The sequence below is a fragment of the Myotis yumanensis genome, unplaced genomic scaffold, assembly GCF_028538775.1.
Source record: "Myotis yumanensis isolate MYYU_CA2020_CCGP unplaced genomic scaffold, mMyoYum1.0.hap1 SCAF_362, whole genome shotgun sequence".
Lineage (NCBI taxonomy): Eukaryota > Metazoa > Chordata > Mammalia > Chiroptera > Vespertilionidae > Myotis > Myotis yumanensis.
Window position 1 is genome coordinate 1,861 of NW_027224113.1, and position 11,002 is coordinate 12,862.

Sequence of the window (11,002 nt, forward strand, 5' to 3'; positions counted from 1 at the left end):
AGCTTAGGCTTTTATATAGATAGATGAATGGGTTACCAAAGTGATCAAGGAAGAAATAAAAAAATTCCTGGAAACAAAGGAAAATGAACACACAACAATGCCAAATCTATGGGACACAGTGAAAGCAGTCCTGAGCGGGAAGTTCATAACACTACAGGCCTACCTCAAAAAACAAGAAAAACTTCTAATAGGCTGTGTAACCCTACAACTTATAGAATTACAAAGAGAACAAAAAGAAAAGCCAAGAGTAAGTAGAAGGAAGGACATAATAAATATGAGAGCAGAAATAAATGGCAGCCCTAGGCAGTTTGGCTCAGTGGAGAGAGCAATAGAGCATTGGCCTGCAGAACAACAGATTCTGGGTTCAATGCAGGTCAAGGGCACGTACCTTGGTTGCAGGCTCCTACCCGGCCTGGGCCATGGTCAGGGCTCATGCAAGAGGCAACCAATCAATGTGCTTCTCTCCCATCAATGTTTCTCTCTGTCTTTCCCTCTCTCTTCCACTTTCCCTAAAAATCAATAGAAAAATCCTCGGGTGAGGATTAACGAGAGAGAGAGGGGGGGGGGGAGAGAGAGAGAGAGAGAGAGAGAGAGAGAGAGAGAGAGAAAGAGAGAGAGAGAAATGACATACAGACAAACAAAACAAAACAAAAGATCAATAAAACCAAGAGTTGGTTCTTTGAAAAGATAAACAAGATTGATGAACCTCTAGCCAGACTCATCAAGAAACAAAGAGAGAGGTCAGAAATGAAAAAAATACAAAGGATCATAAAAAATACTATGAATGACTATATTCCAACAAAGTGGACAAAATGGAGATATTTCTAGAAAAATACAATCTTCCAAAATTCAACCAAGAAGAATCAGAAAACCTGAATAAGCTGATAACTACTGATGAAATTGAAGCATTAATCAAAACTCCCAGCAAACAAAAGCCCTGGTCTGGATACCTTCATAGGGAAGTTTTACCAAACATTCAAAGAAGAATAAACACCCATCCTCCTCAAACTATTCCAAAAAAATTCAAGAGGAAGTCACACTTCCAAGCTCTTTTTATGAGGCCAGCATTACCCTAATTTCAAAACCAGACAAAGACACTACAAAGAAAGAGAACTATAGGCCAATATCCCTGATGAACATATATGCTAAAATCCTCACTAAAATTCTAGCAAATTGGATCCAGCAACACATTAAAAAGATCATACACCATGACCAAGTGGGATTTATTCCAAGAATGCAAGGCTGATACAATATCTGCAAAGCAATAAGTGTGGTACATCATATAAACAGATTGGAAGACAAAAATCACATGATCATATCAATTGACACAGAAAAAGCATTTAACAAAATTCAACAACCTTTTTTGATAAAAATTCTCAGCAAAGTGACAATAGAGGGATTATACCTCAACATAATAAAGGCCATATGTGACAAACCTACAGCCAACATCATACTTAATGGGCAAAAACTAAAACCATTTTCCCTTAGAACAGGAACAAGACAGGGATGTCCACTTTCACCACTCTTATTCAACATAGTACTGTAAGTCCTAGCCACAGAAATCAGACAAGAAGAAGAAATAAAAGGCATCCAAATTGGAAAGGAAAAAGTAAAACTGTCATTATTCACAGGTGACATGGTACTGTACATAGAAAACCCTAAAGATTCCACAAAAACACTACTAAATTTAATAAACCAATATGGCAACATAGCAGGATACAAAATCAACACCCAGAAATCATTGGCATTTTTATACACCAATAATGAATTCTCAGAAAGAGAAATTAAAAAAACAATCCCATTTACCATTGCAACAAAAAAATTAAGATGCTTAGGAATAAACTTATCCAAGGAGGTAAAAGACCTGTACTTGGAAAACTAAAGGACGTTGAAAAAAGAGATAGAGGAAGATATAAACGAGTGGAAGAATATGTCATGTTCATGGATTAGTAGAATCAACATCATTAAAATATGCATACTACCTAAAGCAATCGACAGATTCAGTGCAATCCCCATTAAAATACCAACAACATATATTACAGATCTAGAACAAACACTACAAAAATTTATATGAAACCAAAAAAGGCCCTGAATAGCTGCAGCAATGTTGAGAAAGAAACACAAAGTTGGAGGAATCACAATACCAGATATCAAGTTATACTACAAAGCCACTGTAATCAAAACAGCCTAGTACTGGCACAAGAACAGGCATATAGATCAATGGAACAGAACAGAGACCCCAGAAATTGATTTAAGCCATTATGATTAATTAATATTTGACAAAGGAGGCAAGAGCATACAACGAAGTAAAGACAGTCTCTTCAATAAATGGTGTTGGGAAAACTGAACAGGTACATGCAAGAAAGTGCAACTAGACCACCAACTTACACCATACACAAGAATAAACTCAAAATGGATAAAAGATTTAAATGTAAGTAGTGAAATCCTAGTAGAAACCATAGGCAGTAAAATCTCAGACATCTCTCATAGCAAAATGTTTACTGATACATCTGCTAGGGTAAAGGAAACTAAGGAGAAAATAAACAAAAGAGACTACATCAAAATAAAAGGCTTCTGCACAGCAAAATAAACCATCAACAAAATGAAAAGAGAGCCTATTGCATGGAAGAACATATTTGCCAATGATACATCCAATAAGGGTTTAATTTCCAAAATATATAAAGAACTTATACAACTTAACAAAAGGAAGACAAACAATCCAATTTAAAAATGGGCAAAGGACCTAAATACACACTTCTTCAAAGTGTACAGAATGCCAAGAAACATAAAAAAGTGCTCAGAGTCACTAATCATCTGAGAGATGCAAATTTAAATGACAATGAGGTATCTCCTCACACTATCAGACTGGCTATCATCAATAAATCAATAATGACAAGTGTTGGTGAGGATGTGGAGAAAAGGGAACCTTAGAACACTGCTGGTGGGAATGCAGACAGGTGTAGCCGCTGTGGAAAACAGTATGGAATTTCCTCAAAAAATTAAAAATGGAACTGCCATTTGACCCAGTGGTCCCACTTCTAGGAATATATCCTAAGATATATTCCAGAAACACTAGTCAGAAAGAATACATGCACCCCTATGTTCATAGCAGCACAATTTACAATAACTAAGATTTGGAAACAGCCAAGTGCCCATCAGCAGATGAGTGGATTAAAAAACTGTGGTACATTTACACAATGGAATACTACACAGCTGTAAAAAAGAAAGAACTTTTACCATTTGCAACAGCATGGATGGAACTGGAGAGCATTATGCTAAGGAAAGTAAGCCAGTCAGAGAAAGATGAGCATCACATGATCTCACTCATATGTGAAACCTAATGAACAAAATAAACTGATGAACAAAATAGATCCAGAGACATAGAATCATGGAACAGCCTGATGAATTTCAGAGGGAAGGTGGGGATGGGTGGGGAGTGATTAACCGGGAGCTTATGATGCATATAAGCATAGCCCATGGACACCCACAGTAGAGTGGTGAAGGCCTTGGCGGGGGGGAGTTGCAGGGTGGAGGGGGTCAATGGGAAAAAAGCAAACAAAGAAACATAGGGGACATCTGTAATACTTTCAATAATAAGGATAATTTTTTTTAAAAAAGTGTCCACACAATCAGTAATTTTTCTGAGTATAGAATTCTAGATTTAAGACCATTTTCCCTTAGTATTTGAAAGGTCTATTTTATAATATCTGGTATGTTCCTCTCAGGAGAGACTATTGGCATTGACCAATCTTCAATGAGAACTGAACCCTCTCCTTACAATTTTGTACATCTGATGATGGGAAGAATGTTCCACAGACTAGCTTTGGGCTCCATACATTTCAAACTTTGTTTTTTCTCTACTATTCATGTGCATAATTGCCAAATACCATAAGACAGAGTCACAGTATGACACATGTTTGGCCTTGCCTCTTCAAGTCACAGTGTCAAGTGGGTCAGCCCAGTGGGTGAGGGGAGTATTCCTAAACATTGTTTGTACAATCACATGACTATATAAGGAAGTGACTGAAAACCACATATACATTTGTCACTAAACCCAAACTAAATGTATCCCCAGCTCAATGTATTCTTTGTGTGTGTCTGTGTGTGTGAATTATATAATTTATTCATTACAATAACTCTCTAAGTAATCTGATAAATTAGGAGTACTATATTCTCCTCTCATCCTTTTATTACAGAAAAGAAAACTAAATCATAGGCAGTGCGAGTTCAGTTTTTTAAGATCATTTTTTTATTTTTCAATTACAATTGACATACAATATTATATTAGTTTCAGGTGTACACCCCAGTGATTAGACATTATATAACTTTCAAAGTGATCATTCTGATAAATCTTGTACCCATCTGACACCATGCATAGATATTGGAATGTTATTGACTATATTCTTATCTGATCTCAAATAATGCCTGCAGTTCCTCTTACACCAGTGGACATGAGCTAGAAATGTGACTGTTTTGACTAATCAAATGTGGCAGAAGGAGCATGTGACTTCTGATATTGGGTCTTAAGAGGCTTTGCAGCTTCCTCTTTCATTCTTTTGGAACCCCCTGACCACCATGCTATGAAGAAGTCCTATCTAACCTCCTACAGGACAAGAGGCCACATAGAAGAGAACATAGGAGACCCAGCCAATAGCCATGACCCACTGCCATGTAGTTTTGAGGACATCCTGGACTTTCCAGCCCCAGTTGAGCCATCAGCTGACAGCAGCCCTATGAGTGATCCCAGCAAGATCAGCAGAACTCCCTAGATTGCTAACCACATGATTGGGAGAGGAAGGGAGAGAGAGTTCCATTTATGTATGCATTCATTGGTTGATTCTTGTATGTGCCCTGACTGGAGATTGAACCCACAACCTTAGTGTATCAGAACGAAGGTCTAACCAACTGAGCTACCTGGCCAGGGCCAATTATTTTTGTCCTTAACCACTAAGTTTTGGAGTAGTTTGTCATGGAGCAATAAATAACAAACTTGTAAATCACGCACAACTGGATTTAAGCTCAGTTGCCATTGGTAACAACTTATTCACAATATATTGTACTATGTTTGGATCGCTTCCTAACGCCTTATTTTGAGTTTCCTATCTACCATACTTTTCTGTTTCCTCCTATTTCTTGCCGTTTTGTTAGATAGGTCAAGTTTATTGTGAGATGGGTTCCAGTCAGATGGCAAAGTAGGTAAACACTGAGCTCACTTCCTCCCATGAGCACAGCAAAATTACAACTAGATTATAGAACAGTCAACCTGGAGAACCTGATGACTAGTGAAACAGATGTCCCATTGTTAGAGGCACCTCTCACAGACATCATAAAGGTGTTATAGGACAGCCCCCTGACTTTGAGGGAGAGGGCTGTCCACAACCTTGATTGTGTCTTTTCATATAAATGAATTTATACAACAGACCTTGATTGTGTTGTGATTAAGCCAACTTATTAAAGCAATTAAAGTAAGCAAATTTATTAAAGAAGCAAGGTGAGCAAATCTCTATATCTGGTTTATGAAGCATAGACGGGCTCTCAGCTAATCTGAAGCTTTGGATGGTGGGGTTTGAGGCATTATATACCCTCCTGTCTATAGATCTTAAAATTCCTCTTCTGAATAATTCTCCAGGCCCCATTTTACTTTGCTGTGGCCCTTCCAGAATTCATGAGAAGCACCTAGCAACTTTAACTTGCCAAGGCTTTTTTCCCTTTCTCCTTCCCCTCTCCTTTCCTGCATTCTCTTGTTAGGGAGGCTTTTAACCATTTGTTCTCAAGTGTCCTTGGTTGTGGAAGATAATGGCTTGTTATTTACAAGCTGGCTGCAAATTGCCCACACTGTTTGGTCTTGTTTTAACTTTTCTGTCTCAGTTTCCCTATTCCTCCTGCCCTGGAATCCTGTAACACTATAACTAAGGATAAAAAAGAAGCCACATTGAGACTGGTAGGAGTGGAGACAAGAAAAGGTTTCCCCCCACACCCACATGTGGCAGTTGAGAATTGGGAGGGATATCTCAGCTACAGAGGCTCCCCTCTGGGGACAGAGGGTTCCCAGCCCCACAGTGGACTCTCCAGCCCAGGGCTCCAGTATGGGAAGAGGAGTCACCATAACAGGTAGCTTTGAAATGCAGCAGGGATTCTATCTGGGTGAGACAGAGGGCTGCGGGTGGGTCAGACATCCTCTTAAAAGGCCCACACAGACTTACAAACACTCACCCTAAGTTCCAGCAAAGGAAAACCAGCTTTAAAGGCACAACAGACATATGAAGAGAAGCTGAATTGTGTGGCTTCAGGATGTGGAACATCATTGTTCATGTGTTCAGCCCTCCACCCACACACCCAGCAGACCGGTGCCAAATCTGAATTTGCATTAACCTAGTGAATACCACTCACCCCATCCTGGTGACTCCCTGAGACACAGGCACCCAACTCATGCCCTGCCATTGGCTATTTCAGTGTCTGTGACACACAGGCCAGCCATTGCCTATGCCACAAACTTTCTTAAAAACTCTCCTTGCCTTGGCCAGTGGTTCAGAGGTTAGAGTGTTGGCTTGCACACCAAAGGGTCATAGGTTAGATTTCCAGTCAACGACATGTACCTGGGTTGCAGGTTCAATCCCCGGCCCTGGGCAGAGCATGTGCAGGAGGCAAAAAATAGATGTGTCTCTCTCACATTGATGTTTATCTATCTATCATCTATCTATCTATCTATCTATCTATCTATCTATCATCTATCTATCATCTACTATCTTTTTTTTTTATTTTTTTTATTTTTCGCTTAAAGTATTACAAAGGGTATTACATAAGTGTCCTTTTTTCCCCCCCCCGCCCTTTTTTTTTTTTTTTTTTAATTTTTCGCTTAAAGTATTACAAAGGGTATTACATAAGTGTCCTTTTTTCCCCCCCGCCCTTGACAAGCCCCTGCCCTCCCTTACCCCCCAGTGTCTTATGTCCATTAGTTATGGTTATATGGGTGCATACAAGTCCTTCGGTTGATCTCTTACTCCCCTCCCTCCTGTCCCTCAACCCTCCCTGGCCTTCCCACTGCAGTCCGACAATCAGTTTGAGGCAGCTCTGCCACTGTATTTATTATTGTTCAAAAGTTTGTAATGGTCTTAATTATCCATGAAAGAGTGAGATCATGTGGTATTTTTCCTTCATTGACTGGCTTGTTTCACTTAGCATAATGCTCTCCAGTTCCATCCATGCTGTTGCAAATGGTAGGAGTTCCTTCTTTTTAACAGCAGCATAATATTCCATCGTGTAGATGTACCACAGTTTTCTAATCCATTCATCTACTGATGGGCACTTAGGCTGTTTCCAGATCTTAGCTATGGTGAATTGTGCTGCTATGAACATCTGGGTACATATATCCTTTCTGATTGGTGTTTCTGGTTTCTTGGGATATATTCCTAGAAGTGGGATCACAGGGTCAAATGGGAGTTCCATTTCCAATTTTTTGAGGAACCTCCATACTGCCTTCCATAGTGGCTGCACCAGTCTGCATTCCCACCAGCAGTGCACAAGTGTTCCTTTTTCTCCACATCCTCTCCAGCACTTGTCGTTTGTTGATTTGTTGATGATAGCCATTCTGACAGGTGTGAGATGGTACCTCATTGTTGTTTTGATTTGCATCTCTCGGATGATTAGTGACTTTGAGCATGTTTTCATATGTCTCTTGGCTTTCTGAATGCCCTCTTTTGAAAGGTGTCTATTTAGATCCTTTGCCCATTTTTTGATTGGATTGTTTATCTTCTTTTTGAATCATCTACTATCTTTATCTCTCTCTCCCCCTTCCTCCCTGCCTTCCACTCTTCTCTAAAAAAATCAATGGGAAAAATATCCTTGGTGAGAATGAACAAAAACAAAAAACTCTTTAAGTTCTGCTGGCCCCAGCCACGCAGTGGCTGGCCTTGGCATACCTTGTACCTCTTGCTAAGCAGCCTTAGGCCCAGTGTGGGTGGCAGCCAGTCTCTGGTCACAGTGTATCCTCTCACAAGCACCTCGAGGCCTAGCACAGGCAGCTACCAACTGCAGATGGCTTTGTAGCTCCTAAGAGATGGCCCCATGATGGGCATAGGCAGTGGATGACATCAGTCTGCACCAGGGCCCCTCCCAATAGGCCCCAGAACTAACACACCTGGTGGCCTTCTTCAGACCACAACAAAGCATCATCTGATTAGTTCCACAAACAACATATCCAAAGGTTGATCTTGGCAGGCACCAGAGCCCTGCTGGGGTGGGTGAATTCTGCTCCATGTGGTCATCCCCTCTTTGAGGATCTACCCCACACACTAGTATGTAAAGAGCAATTAAGACTCAACTAAAACAGGAGGACATATACAAACCACAAAAGGAATATTCCTGGAGCACCCAGCTCAGGTGACCAGGGAGACTGCACCACGGGGCCCTATAGGACACCTACTACCTAAGGCTACCTTGCCAAGACTGGGAAATGTAGCAATCTACTTAATACACAGAAACAAACACAGAGAGGCAGCCAAAATGAGAAGAAAAAGAAACATATATCAAATGAAAGAACAAGAGAAAAATCCAGAAATATAACTAAATGAAATGGAGGTAAGCAACCTATCAGATACAGAGTTCAAAACACTGGTTATAAGGATGTTTGATAAACTTAGGGGGGGAAAGGTCAATTCAGTGAGAACTTTAGCAAAGAGAGAGAAAACAGTAAAAAGGACATAGAAAACATAACACAGTCAGAAATGAAGAATGCAATAACCTAAAAGAAGCCTACGCTAGAAGGAATCATCAGGAGATTACATGAAGCAGATGATTCAACAGCAATTTCAAATATAAGGTAGCTGAAAACACCCAATCAGAATGCCAAAAAGAAAAAATAATTTTTAAAAAGGAAGATAGTTTAAGGGACCTCTGATGCCGGAGGCTAAGAACAGTAGTTAGCATAATAAATGAGAGAAGTTCTGATGGACATCTTCAGCAGGGCAGAAGATCTACATATTATTACCTGCTTCCAAACAGCTGAGGGCAATTCCCCTAACATGATTATCCTTTATTGTTTACCAAACCTTACCTTTGATATGTATATCTGCTTTGCTAAAGGGCAAAATGTGTGAATAAAAAGCCGTGGGTCCAGACATTCAGAAAACCACTCCACTAGAGAGCTGGTTTCCTCCTGGCTCCCCAAAAATGCCTTCCAAATTTACATTTCTTGTCTAGTATCCATTTATGTCACAGTCCCTTCTCCAGATTCCTGAACCCTTGCTGCAAAAAGACTGCGGTACTCTGAGACAACTTCAAGTTTACCAACATTCACAATATAGTGGTACCAGAAGGAGAAGAGAGACAGCAAAGGATTGAAAAACCTATTTGAAAAAATAATGATGGAAAACTTCCCTAACCTGGCAAAGGAAATAGACACACAAGTCAGGAAAGTGCAGAGTCTCTAAAGAGATGAACCCAAAGAGGTTCATCTAAGACACATCATAATTAAAATGCTAAGGGTTAAGGACAAAGAGATAATCTTTTATTTTTAAGTTTCTTTTCCCCAAACTGGAGAAACCATGTTTTTAACTTTAATTGAGTTATTTCAAATCACAAATTCAGAGATTTGTAAACATGCAGTTCAATCCCACCCCCCAGGCAGAGGTAAGGGGAGAAAAGAGGATTCACTCTGATATTTATGGTTCCCAAAAAGTTGTAATATTGTACTTGGAACACACAGAACCAGCTATTAACTTCTTGCTACTATAGCTAATACTTATAGTTCAGTCCAGGTTACTGTGATCTCTGACAGATCAAGGAAACAAGTTATTTTCTCCTCTTGTGATTATAGCACATTGCCAGACACATTTGCCTTTTTAATAAATGTCCTGGTACTCTGAGTTTCCCTTTCAATTCATGTAATTTCAACAGTTTGTCAAAAAAAGAGCCATTAAACAAATATTGAATTACATTTTGTTGGGTCTTTCAAACCCTCAAGCTCCAGACTATAAAAACATCTTATGTGTCTCCCACCCCGACCACCCAGCTACTTTTCCATATACCAAAGACCACCCATAGATACAAAGCCAAGGGTGAAGCTGACATGGTCTATTTGGAGCCAGTAGACAGGAAGGTGATGAGACCTGATGAAGCACTTATGGACAGAATATAGTTCACTGTGGGGTTGAAGTTCTTCAATATAAAGAAGGATTCAATAATGACCAAGACCAGGAATAGAGTGTTGTTATAGAAGATGGAAAATGTTGTAGCTTCATAATCAGCAATTTCATTCTTCTTCCACAAGATTCTTTGATTTTTTTCCTTCTGAGACATCTTTCTATTATCAGCTTCAGACAGTTTTTGAGTCACTTCTTTGGAAACAGAATCTTCCCTCTTCTGTGCTACTTTGTGCTTGAGTACAAATTTCACATTTTTGTAGGCAAAGGCTACCAAATAAGTGCTTACAAGTGTCATCACACTGTACAGAACAGCAGACTGAATAAGATCCATATGCCATATTTGCCAGTATAACCAGATGGGGATGGCAGACACAATGAAGGTGTTCCCAAAGAAGAGTGCAGAGGACTTGGCTGAGAAGTTGCAACTGAAATCCTGAAGGAGCAGGTCCTCCTCGGACTTCTACTTGGAGCTGCCTTTCAGAGCCATGGTGGAGCCGTAGCTGGGAGCAAGCCAAAGAGATAATCTTAAAAGCAGCGAGAGAAAGGCAGTTAGTTACCTACAAGGAACTCCCATAAGACTGTCCACTGATTTCTCATCAGAAACTATGCAGGCCTGAAGTGATTGGCCTGAAATATTCAAAGTGATGAAAAGCAAGGACCTACAACCAAGATCACCTACCCAACGAAGCGATCATTTGGAACTGAAGGACAAATTAAGAGTTTCCCAGACAAGAAAAAGCTAAAGGAGTTCACCACCAAACCAGTGTTACAAGAAATGTTCAAGGGACTGCAGTAAGAAGAAGGGTGAAACATAACATAACATAAATATCCTATATAATAAAAGCCTAATATGCAAATCG

At 39.8% G+C, this 11,002-nt stretch overlaps 1 pseudogene; it reads right to left on the reverse strand.

The window, feature by feature from the left end:
* Positions 1 to 10,059: 10,059 nt before the first annotated feature.
* Positions 10,060 to 10,629, reverse strand: LOC139001313 (translocon-associated protein subunit gamma pseudogene; annotated as a pseudogene).
* Between the last annotated feature and the right edge of the window lie 373 nt (positions 10,630 to 11,002).